Source organism: Gobio gobio (assembly GCF_949357685.1).
Source record: "Gobio gobio genome assembly, chromosome: 15".
Lineage (NCBI taxonomy): Eukaryota > Metazoa > Chordata > Actinopteri > Cypriniformes > Gobionidae > Gobio > Gobio gobio.
This window is the reverse complement of record NC_137108.1, coordinates 24,340,353-24,352,761: the sequence shown is the minus strand read 5'-3', so window position 1 is coordinate 24,352,761 and position 12,409 is coordinate 24,340,353.

The following is a 12,409-nucleotide window of genomic DNA, read 5'->3' as shown; positions in this document are numbered from 1 at the left end:
ACTGGCCAAAAAGACTCCATCAAAAAACCCATCAGGTCTTGAAAGAAATATATAGGTTTGGGTTAAATTTACTGTATAAAAGTTTGTGGCTCACTGGCATTTCATTGTACATGAATGTTACACACCCTGGTTGGCTTTTGAAACGATATAATTTTCGGTTCCCATCCACTGCAACTGCCAACATGGGGTGTGTGCATGCAGGGCACTGAAAATGCTGGACCTGAGACAGCTTGTCAACCTCAAATTTGTCATAGGCCCATTAGAGGAAGGCCCTCTGCATTGTGTCCCCACATATCTTACCACTCTGAGAGCAAAAGTGAAAAAAACAAAACAATAAGTAACTGTTTCGAAGGTTGGCTTCAGACCGTGGTCATGACGAAGAAAAGGCTTTGTCAAGAAATATGTGCTGAAACTTTGGGGATTGTAAGAACAAGTCCTAACAATGAATCAGTTATTTAAAAGGTGATCCAAACAAGATAAATTAAATGATGAGTATACTCACTCGCCCAAAGAGTTTTGTACGACACTCGAGCATGCTGACAAAAGCATGTCTCGACATCCCTGGGGCAGTGATTTTTAGATCCTCATACGTGGTGAACAAGTCCACCATGTACAAGGTCTCAAAATTGACAGTGGCTTGCCAGTAATCACTTTCAACCAGATCACTTATGGTCACTGGCAAGGTTTTTCCACAGGAGCAGTTTACTGATGGAAGGAAGAGGTTGTATCTTCCTGAAATTTCAGTGAAAATTATTATCTTTTGTTCACAAAAAAAAAAACACAAAATGAAGAAATAAAAAAAAAGTTACCATTCATTCCAATTAAAATAACTGGCTTTCCCTTGGAAAAGCTTGTTTGCCCAGTGGAGCAGTCACAGCAGGGAGGAACGATTGGTAACATGCAATCTAAAAAGGAAAAATAGTTTACATATTAGAGTAAATGAAACCAAAAACTCAACAGGGAGGGTGTTATTTCTATCAAACAAAACTTCATCCAGCATGTTTGTTGGAGTGAACAAGGATTTGTGTAAAATGTAAAACAGTCTATATAACCTGAGACTTAAAAACTACCTTTTTCATGATAGGAGAATTTCCCTCCCTCATGCTGCTGAACAAAAGTGGATGGCGGCAGGTGTCTGAAAAACCCCTCCACCATGGATGCTCTGTTATGAAGCACCAGGGCCTCATGTGTGGAAAGGTCACAGGCTGTGCAGTACAGTGATCGCGGTAAACAGTCCCTACACATCACTACTGCAGCCTTGTGTCCACAATGATGGCAAACCCCCTCCTTGGGCTTCTCAGATGACAACATATTGTTCACCATGAAGGGCCTCATTACAGTCCAATTCTCCAGAGAGGAAGTTTGCCTGTTCCTCCAGTGTGAGGGGAGAGGTTGTTCAGCACCACTTCCCAAGAGGTCACGGACATCTTAAATGAGGGAGTCTGAAAATGGAAAGGGAAGAAGGCAATGGTAAATCTGGGCAATGACCACATAACAAATGAGGAAAGAAGTATTGAGGAAAAAAACCCAAAATTTCCGATGGTCACAAGACCAGTTGTGCAGGTAGATGGAGCACAGGACACCCTTTTAATGCTAGCTGAAGAAACTGCAAAAATATGAATATCCAATTAGAACTTGCTCAATGAATGCAACTAATGATGAAAAAACAAACAAACAAAAAAAAAATCAACAAAAAAAACACAACAACCAACCAGTAGCTGAATCTCGCTTTCGTTTCTCCCCAGCTCTACATCTTTTTGGCAGAGGTTGACCATCTTTGTCCTCATCAAGCCAAACACACAGCTTTGTGGACTGTTTTGACCCTCCTTTAGTGTGTCCATGCTGATCCACCTAAATAAACAATTGAGCAACAGAATAAACCACCACCCACCATGGTTATCGCCACCTATAAACTATAAAATCTCATTATAAAACCAATGTTAATATTACATTGTAAAAAATTCAGTCTAACGGTTGTGGTCCTGTACTGTACTGACAGATCTATATAACCTTTTCTACATTAAAAAAGAAAAAAAGTGAAACGATTTGACAGAATATTGAATTAAAATCTGACTGGCTCTAACCTGTGAACTCACCTGAGCTCAGCAATATAGCTTGCATTTGAATAAAGACATTCAACCAGGTACTGTATAGTTGCACAGTGTTTTCAGTTGTGCACCTTGCTATACCTCAGAGTCTATTATGATCTTAGACCTTGTAATTAGCATGTAATTAGTATGCTTTTTTCACCACTAAGATAATGTTATTTACCTTGCACTCATCCAGGAACGCATCAACCAGGAATATGGCATCTTCGGGGTCAAGGTGATTCATTTGTTCAGCTTTTTTCCCTTCGTTTCTTTCCTTCTTCTTCTTTGTGGGGCCTTGACCTTTGGCCTTGACGCGTCAACACCCATCAATGAGATCGCACCACACAGGAAGTTAAATGCACAGAGGTCCCGGTAGATTTCAAAATAATAAAAAAAACACAGCGGACCGATCGTAACTCGTCACTTTAGTTTCTCCAGCTGCCACGAATTAATGTGTTGATCAGCAAATAAAACCTCAGACGCAACGCATATAGTTGGCGGGGTTTTGATCCGTCAGACGGAGCAGCGTCCATAGCAACCAAAACGTTATAGTTTCACATTATTCTGCCGAGATCTGAAAAATCTTCGCAACAACTAGCAAGCGAGTGATTATGCACATTCACTGAGTGAATATTATGAAAATAAAATATATATTTCGCGATAGAAATGTAATCAAAACTTATTTTAATGCAGAAACTAGCTCAATATATTGATTTTTTCCACTAAAAATGAGAGAAATGTCCGCCATGTTTTTTGTTCTCACGGCCGGAATCTTGAAAGTCACGTGACTTGGACGCAAAAGAATAGGCAAAAAAATGTAACAGTCATACAATTCAAGGGCAATTATTGTAATCCCTCTACGTTTTGCACTTTGGACCAACGTAGTCAGGGTACGTTTTTATATGAGACTGGGTTGCGCGTTCAAACGGTGGACGCGACGCGAGCTCGACATGTTTTTTAAAAAACGCGCAAGTTTACAGGCACACTGGCACAGCGCATGGTGTCCTCGAAACTCCGCCGCTATGGCAACAAAGCCGCTAAAACGCAATCACGCACAAATGAGCTCCTGTACTACTTATTGTGAAATTGATTTCTTTAGATTTGCTATCAGTATTCTCTACACTGCAAAATCTGTATGTTAATTGAACTATGTGTGGACCTATGTAAAATATGGGACAATTTGCATCCCGCATTGGTTTGATACGGGACGCGTCATTTTGCTTGTAAATACGGGACGATTCCGTATATTACGGGACGGGTGGCAACCCTAGTCTGACCTGCAGCACAAACCGTAACGTTAGCACCCTCAATGGAAACCGCCGCCGCCGATTCTCCGTCTTCAAGTTCATCCCCAGGATTTTCTTGTTCCTGAGGCTCTGTGACGACGAGTGTTGTGTCTGCACCTTCACAGTCTCGTTTCTCGTTTCAGGATGTGACTCAGAACATGGACGTTTAGGGAGCAAAAAACGATCCATTTTGGTGTAACGTTATTTTACTTTGCTAAACTCGTTATCAAAAACAAGCTGAAATGAGTTAAGGTCAGAGGTTCGCGGGCGCCGAGCCCATTGGCCAAAGAAGAGCACCTGTTTGGGCCTCATGTTATTTTAGACTAAAATATATATATAATTTTAAATTATTATTGAATTCCTATTTTAAAAACATGAAAAAGAATATTCAAACATGACATTAAAATATAAAAAAATGACAGACATTTCTTGGGGGTGCTGGGCAGGTGCTATGGCTATATCGCCGCCACAAAATTCCGGTCGGGTCATAGATATATACATAGATACCTCATTAGTGCCTGCGTGGATCATGGCGTGGATCGCTCGAATGAGGAATCTACGTATACATATCTATGACCTGGCCGGAATTTTGACCAATCAGCTGGAATGCAAATTGAAGGAGCCAGACGAAAAACGGTGTGGTGGCCAGTAGTTCGTCCAGAAGTTAGGGTTAGTTCTTTTAAAGTTTGTCCAAAAGGTAGGCTTCTAGGCTTCTGGTGTGAAGCGAGAAGAGGTTTTTGAATGTTGTAGTGACGTTGTGTTGCCCCTTTTATACTGAGAGAGGGGGAGGCCACTCCCAGACACAACGTCACGTCTGCCAGCCAATTGGGGCTGGCGTAATGTAATAGGGCTTCTGAGGAATACGCGGAAGGGGCGTATCCCATAGTGAGACACCGAAAGGTATGCTTGAAAGAGAACTGTCTTTTTTCACCTGTGCGTACACCATTTCCTGCTGTGCTGTGTGGACACCTAAAGCCAGCTAATTGGCTGAGGCTCGCAGTGACGTTGATCCGGAGCGACAACTGAAGTAGCATATTCAACGTCCGCTGATGGTGAGGTGCTTCTGTTGACTTTGCCTGTTTTCAGTATCGTGGCATCAGCATATGTGACATCCTAATACATGAGTGAAGAGAAGTTTAGTCATTTACAGAAGCTCATGGCCTATTTGACACTTGTGAAATACCATATGACTGATTCAGGATTGATTACATCTCTCACAAATGTTTTCCCCCAACAGTTATTAACAGCAGGTATTCTCACCTGTTCATCAGGGCTCTGAGTTGTATCTAGTAAAGAAGTAAAACTCTGGTCAAATAACAGCATGATTTCAAAGTAGAGGAATGGAGTGAGAAGTCTACAGGTGGAACTTAAAGTGCAAAAGCAACTGGGAAAGTACAGAACCCGCTATATGGGCCCCAGGACATTTTGTCGTTTTTTATCTGAAAATCTGTCCCCATTATTTTGTAATCTGTACTTTCAGTTTATAATCTGTACTAGGGATGTGCATCTCCATAGCTGAGGCCGATGCAATACGCATCTCGATGCATAGCCAACGATACTATACATTAAAGATACATGAAGCAGCTAGCGATGCGAAACGATACACCCCTGTTACGATGCAGTGCGATCCGATTTCGATACGATACGATGCAGTATGACGCAATTGAACAAATATGATGAAATGCATTTCAGTATGTTACAGATACTTTTATTTCTTTGTTTCAGACAACAAATCATAAATTAACTTAAGTGCCTTCTGATTTGAAGTGCATGACCCTTACACAAATAGGCTTTCTTTGGTAGTGCAAATTTTTTTTAAATAAAACCAAATGTTTTTTTCCTGTTCTGTCTCAACTTAAACTTTTAACAGCTCAAACATTTAACAGTGAAACAATTTAAGGATGCTGCTCAGAGATAAACTGAAGAAATGTTCCATATCTTGCTAGCAGATGAATGTGCTTTCAGCAGACAGGCTTACTCAGTGAACAGAAAACAGGTGCTATTTTGACATAACCAATAATAATAAGTACCAAAAAAAAAAAAAAAACGTTCAGTTATTTCATAACTGTATTCAAAATGTAAAAAAAGCTTCCTATCTGGTATGTGGTACCACGGCTCCAAGACGTGGAGGAGATATTGGAAGCCCTCGTTCTCTGTAACGCTGTAAAAAAAAGGCGATTGCGTCGGTTATTGCCTTGGAACGAGCAGAACTGTTAGGCAGCTGCGATTGAAAAAAAGTTTTGATCGTTTGCTCACCCGGTGTAACATTGGAGGCAGGGATGAGAATCCAAATGCAGCTTAGAACATTTATTAAAGATTTAAACGAAGCAAGTCCAAGTAGGCAAACAGGCAGGAACACAACGACAGGAGCACATGCGGGAGCAACGACTGAAAAACAACAACTGAAGCAGTGGGGTATAAATACACAGGGAAACAAGGTTAACAAGATAACAAGAGGGAGTGGCTACATGGGAAACACCTGGGAGAACTAATACAACATGAAAAACTACAACACATGGCACAGGACAGGAAATAACAAAAAGTGTCCACAAACACACAGGGAATATGTGAAACCCGGCGTCTCTCTAGCAGGAGCAGGTTCAGCTAAATCCGAGTGAGAGGAGGAGGAGGCCGGCGTCTCCAAACTCGCACCGTGTCGGCGCTTCAAGTGTGTTGTCAGATTCGTCGTGCTGCCTGTATATTTTATAGTGGCATGACATATTTTATAAATTGCATGGGTTTTATCAAGATTTCCAGCTTTCTTATAAAACCCAAAGTGTTTCCACACACTGGATTTGTAATGATGCAGCTGCTCTACCTCTGCCATGTTAATCTATGCTCTGTTACCCGGGTCTCTGTAGTGTTGTGATAGGCTACGTCATATTCACGCAACAGTGAAGAGAGACGTGCTTGAGAAACAGTTTAGAGGGGAGAAAACAATCTAAAAATATTTTTCACTTTCTTAATAATGAAAGTATAGTATATATAATTATAAAGAAATAAATCTGGTTTTACCGATGCAGATATGTTAGAAACTATGAAACACTTTTTAAACCGATGCATCTCATTAACTTTTTAAGCCGATGCACCAAGCGAATCGGGGAATCTTCCCATCCCTAATCTGTACTCATCAGTTTTTTTTAAATATGCTCTCAATTTTGCAAGTTTTGTTGATGGTTAATTAATACATTTTAAAATCGGTTCCTATTTACATTTAATCATTTAAAAGACACTTTTATCTCCAGCATCTTTCAAATAAAGAACATCACAAGCAATTAATCATGAAAGAATCAGCAATATGTGCAACTTCACACTGAGTATTTCCTTCAAAAAGGGGAGATTTTAATCAGCCCATGTTTGAAGTTTATTCTTACAATGCTGATCAGCTCGCAGGGCTCTTTACATCCATATTCAACGAGTCCCTTGCTACATCTGTTGTCCCCACCTCCTTCAAACGATCCTCCATCATCCCTGTACCTAAGATCAGTAAACCCTCTTGCCTAAATGACTATCGTCCAGTGGCTCTCACATCTTTAGTCATGAAGGTCTTTGAGAGACTCATTAAAAACAACATTTGCTCCTCCATTCCTGACACTTTGGACCCTCTTCAGTTTGCCTATCGTCCCAATAGATCGACTGAAGATGCCATTTCTCACGTCCTTCACTCCTGCCTCACTCACATCGACAGCAAAAGTGGGAACTATGTCAGGTTGCTATTTATTGACTATAGCTCAGCCTTTAACACCATAGTTCCCATTAAGCTAACACACAAACTCCTGGATCTAGGCCTGAATTCTTCTCTCTGCCTCTGGATTGAAGATTTCCTCACTGGCAGACCCCAGGCGGTGAGAGTAGGCCAGTTCACCTCCACCTCCATCACCCTGAGTGTTGGAGCTCCACAGGGCTGTGTGCTGAGTCCCCTGCTCTACTCTCTCTACACCCATGACTGTTTGTCCACACACAGCTCCACCTCGATCATCAAGTTTGCTGATGATACTGTTGTCCTGGGTCTCATCTCCAACAACAATGAGACGGCATACTTGGACGAAGTGGAGCAACTGACATCATGGTGCCAGGACAACTGTCTCTCTCTGAATGTTAACAAGACCAAAGAACTGATTGTGGACTTCAGGAAGAGACAGCATCGGTCATACTCCCCTCTCATGATCAGCGGGACACCGGTAGAGAGAGTGAGCAGCTTCAAATACCTGGGTGTGAACATCTCCGAGGATCTGACCTGGACTACACACATCCAGACACAGGTGAAAAAAGCCAGGCAAAGACTGTTCCACCTGCGCCAGCTGAGGAAATTCAGGGTTTCACCAGCCATCCTGAAAACTTTCTATCGAGGGGCGATAGAAAGTGTCCTGACTCAGTGCATCACAGCGTGGTACGGGAACAGCACCAGTCACGACTGCAAAGCCCTGCAAAGAGTGGTGCGCTTATCCGAGCGCATCTCAGGCTCAGCTCTCCCGTCTCTGCAGGACATCTACACCAAACGCTGCAGAGGTAGAGCTACTAAAATCATCAGAGACATTAATCACCCTGCAAACTCTCACTTCACCCTGCTGCCATCTGGTAAGCGCTTTCGTAGCCTGATGGCAAAAACTGAAAGACTCAGGAGGAGTTTCTTCCCCCAGGCCATCAGACTCCTGAACTCAGTCACGTGACTTCACTTCACCCCCGCACACGCATAAACATACGGTTTTTTAACATTAACATCCACATACTGCAATTGCACTGCACTTTACTTTCCTATTGTTACTGCGTAACAACCTGTAATAAACCTTGCACATTATACTTCTTTATATATACATATATATATATTTTATGTTAACCACTTATTTTTAAGTCTACAGTTTATCTCACTTATCATATCCACATATTTTTTATATTTTTATTTATCTTATTTCCTATTTTTATCTTTTACTTGATTTATTTATAATTCTACTTATGTTAATACTTTTTATTCTAAATTTATTCTATTTCTATTTTAATTTCTTGTAACTGTTATTTGCACTGTCCATGGAGCGGACCTGTTTACATTTCACTGCCAGTTGTATATTGTGTATATAACTGTGTATGTGACAAATAAAACTCTTGAATCTTGAATCTTGAATCAATAAGCGGAAGTGTTGCCGGCTCTTCTACTGTGTAGCAGTTATAAAAAGAGAAATGTTAAATATAACATATCAGCTCATTCACTTACCTATTTAATATCAGTGTATGTCCCATGTTTCTAGTTCCAGGTTTGGTACAGATAAACACAATGATGGAGTATTTTGCATTTTGTAAAAATATGTCTAATGCATGGCACAATATCTTAGTTTTATCTGTAGTACGCATACAAATGCATGAATCAAATTTGTTTATAAATATATACATTAATTTTATGAAAAATTGGAAAACAGATTTGTTTATTTCAACACTTTGTGTTGCAAAAGCTCAGTGTGTTTTGCTCTGCTATTGGCTGTTGGCATAATTCAATGCAGATCCATGACATTACATATGAAATTGCTAATTGCTAAATGTTTTCTAGTCTCATACCGTCTGTTGATCAGGAACAAATACCCCACAGCAGCTGTAATCATAGTGATGAGCACTACAGCAGTCACAATCCCTACAGCCTCAGCGGTGGACAGAACAGGAGGACTGCCTGTGGACACAATCAGGAGGGAGCTCGTAACAAACCAGCAATTGAGCAAATCAGTGGGAACTCTGCTGGTCAAAGAGCGTTAATTGTAATGCACACTTTCTATTTTTCAAGCGTAATTTGTAATTTCATTCATTTTCATATTTTGAGTGGTACCTATAAAGACAAGACTTATCACTGCTTATAATTATGGTTAGGGGTTTGTTTCTAAACAACTCACTTAAAGTATTAAACTTATGCCGAGTCCTACACCATTTGTAATACTGACAAGAATTATACCTATAATTGTGCCACTTGCCGGAGCACACACACTTTTTGTTTTGAAGAAAAAAGGAAGAAAAGCACTTTTGCTAAAAGACTGCCTGATAGATTTATCATTTATGCCATGGCACCCGGCACGGTTCAGATCGCCTAGTGAGTACACCTTCAAAACCCTGTCTGTGAACTCTTTAATGTCTATTTTTGTCACCAAAAAAAAGTAAAAAAAAGTTGAAAAGGGCACTTCTGAGCAACACGTAGTGGTGTTACTGAATGAATTGGTGTTGAATACAGCTAACACAACTTTGTAACCTGCAGAAACAGTCACTAAAGATCATCGCCACTCTATCTGGACCACACAAACACAGAAGAGCGGAACAGTGAAATGTCCCAGAGCCAATCAAATTCAAGGGTCAGTTGAGAACTGAAATTTGATCATAAATACAGTCCTCAGTCCCCAGAATGGTAAGTAGAATATTGACAGAAATTAAAAATTACAAAACTTATACTAACAGGCTAATGTTCAAGACCTACTACTAAAAATAACTTCTTTAATTGATTACATTTAAATGAACTGTCACATACCTTCTGTCACTGTTAGAGTGGTTTGTCCTTTATAACTGCCACTAGGGAAGGTTGTGTAGTCACAGCTGTAAACTCCCTGATCTCTCATCCTCACGTCTCTGATGATGATGGAGGCGTCGTAGATCAGAGGAGAGCTCTTACTGAAGCCGACTCTGTCTTTCAGAAATGTGTCAAGCAGAAAAATGCCATGGTTCATATTAAAGATCATGATTTCATATGCATTGGATTGATTTTGCCATGTCCACTGTACTTGTGATATTTTGTCCTGTGTGCTTCCATGTATGTATTGGCACAACAGTGTGACATCATGACCCTGGTACCCAGTGACCTCATGACGGGTGAAAACTTCCTGTCCATGCAGTACTGGTGAAGAGAGAGAGAGAGAGAGCAAGGCTTTTTAATCATATGAAATATTATACGATTTTAAAAGAATCTATTTATTAGAATGTATGTTTGCTCATTTTAAGCAAGTTTGATTTATCAGCTTAATCTGTCACAGGAAATGTCTCAAGACATCACGACAGGAATTGCTTACCATAAAAGCAAAAAAATAAAAACTGAAAAAGGCACAGAAAGAGTTTTGCAGAATCTGTCCTTATATACTGTACACGTCTAATATGCATTTATCATCAACAATAATTTTCCAATTACAATACATTTATTTTATTAAGTGTTTATATAACATTCTTAGAGTTTTTGTGAAATGTAAAAAAGTCATAAACTCCCAAAACCAAATCATACATGTTTATTGATTCTTAAATATAAAAAGATGACCCTAACCGTAACTCTTGACCAATTCATTTAAAATGATGAGTTTCAGATCAATGGGAGGAGAGATATTCAGATTAAATAAAGAGGGGAAAAGATAAAAAGTAATGATTATCGGTTTATGATTTTAAAGACAGAATCTGTAAATATATATAAATAATATAATATACAAGAGGTTATATAAATACTGTATTGCAACCATGTTAGTGCGAACAAGATTTAGCACAAAAATCATTCCACAAAGGATTTTCACCATAGTTGCTCATTTAAGCTATTACTATTAACACTGCATTTCTGTCCGAGAAAACAAAAATGATGCATTAGGCTCATTGAATCATTGAATTTTCAGCATATCATATAATTCTGTTTAAACAAACAAACAAACAAAAACAACAGTAAATACAGTATTGACTTACCTGTAAACACAGTGGTAGAAGACAGCAGTAAAGGAATAAATACATTATGTAAGTCCATCATGAGCTTTCATTTCTAAAGTGATGATGCTCCTCGTGTTAACACCGGTCCATCTTATAGAAGAACTTCAAACTGTTCAGAGACATAAAGGGAAGTTAAAAACAGCCGTCTACAGCCCTGACCATTCGTAGATAAAGACTTTTTAAATCAGCTGCTGAAAAAAGCAGAAATGTTGAGCATAGGCATATTTCCTGGTCGCTGCATTTGTACACTCATGGAAAAAAAAACATTCTGTGGTTTTTGCTTGTGACTCACATGGTGTGCACTTTCCATTTCTAATTATTCACATTTAATAAGCCAGTCAAGAAAGAAGAAAATGGCAAATCATTGATTTCATAAAAATGTTTTGTTTCATTATTTTAAGATAACTACATCTAAAGTATCTTTACATTGCATATAATTTGTATTGCTTTTGTCATTTTGAGCTGCTTATGTATGGGCTTTAATCGCTACACATTATTTTATAACACCGTGACCAATCATTTTCAAACCTGACCTTCTATCAAATTTAGTGCATCTTTTTGGCAGACAAATGATATTTAACTGAAGTTTATTTACAATGACCAAATGTATAAGAAAATAAAGAGAATAAACAGCTACAGTAATCTGGGTTTTATTATCATTTCATAAACAACAAATTACATCCAATTTAACTTTTGGTGAAGTGCGATAAATAAATAAATAAATGGCAAGCAGTGGAGATTTTTGCCCATAATGTTATCTCAAACTTTGATATCATCTTTTTCTGCTACAAAAGTTGATTTGACATCTACAACTTATCCATAAATTCTGTATATAAACTACCAATAATGCTTTTGTAATATCACTGTTACTGAGTTGTAATGTACACAATATAGTAGGTATAATACTGTATATTCATATTCAGTATATTTATATATTACATTTTTGTACATCTGGTATTAAAATTGGATATCAAACTGAACTGATAGCCTATGAAAGCCGTTTCGTCCCCCATATAAAAACATGTTTGTCAATCTATTTTTGCAAAAAAAAAATGCAATCTATTTTTTTGTGCAAACCGAGGGGACCATAAACTGCTGGGGGTCCAGAAAAGTGGCACTCCTGCATGCAGTAGTAAAGTAAAACAGCGAGATTGAACTTTCTTTAACTTAGATGTTACATGACTGAACTGAAGTGATTATTGCTCTTCCACGATCAAATCTAGACGTGACTCGTGTTAATATTCAGCACTAGGTGGCGCAGTGAGTTCTGCACTGTAACAGCCGTTGATCATTAACCGAAAACTGATAAATATTTCAGATGATTTGAGCTGC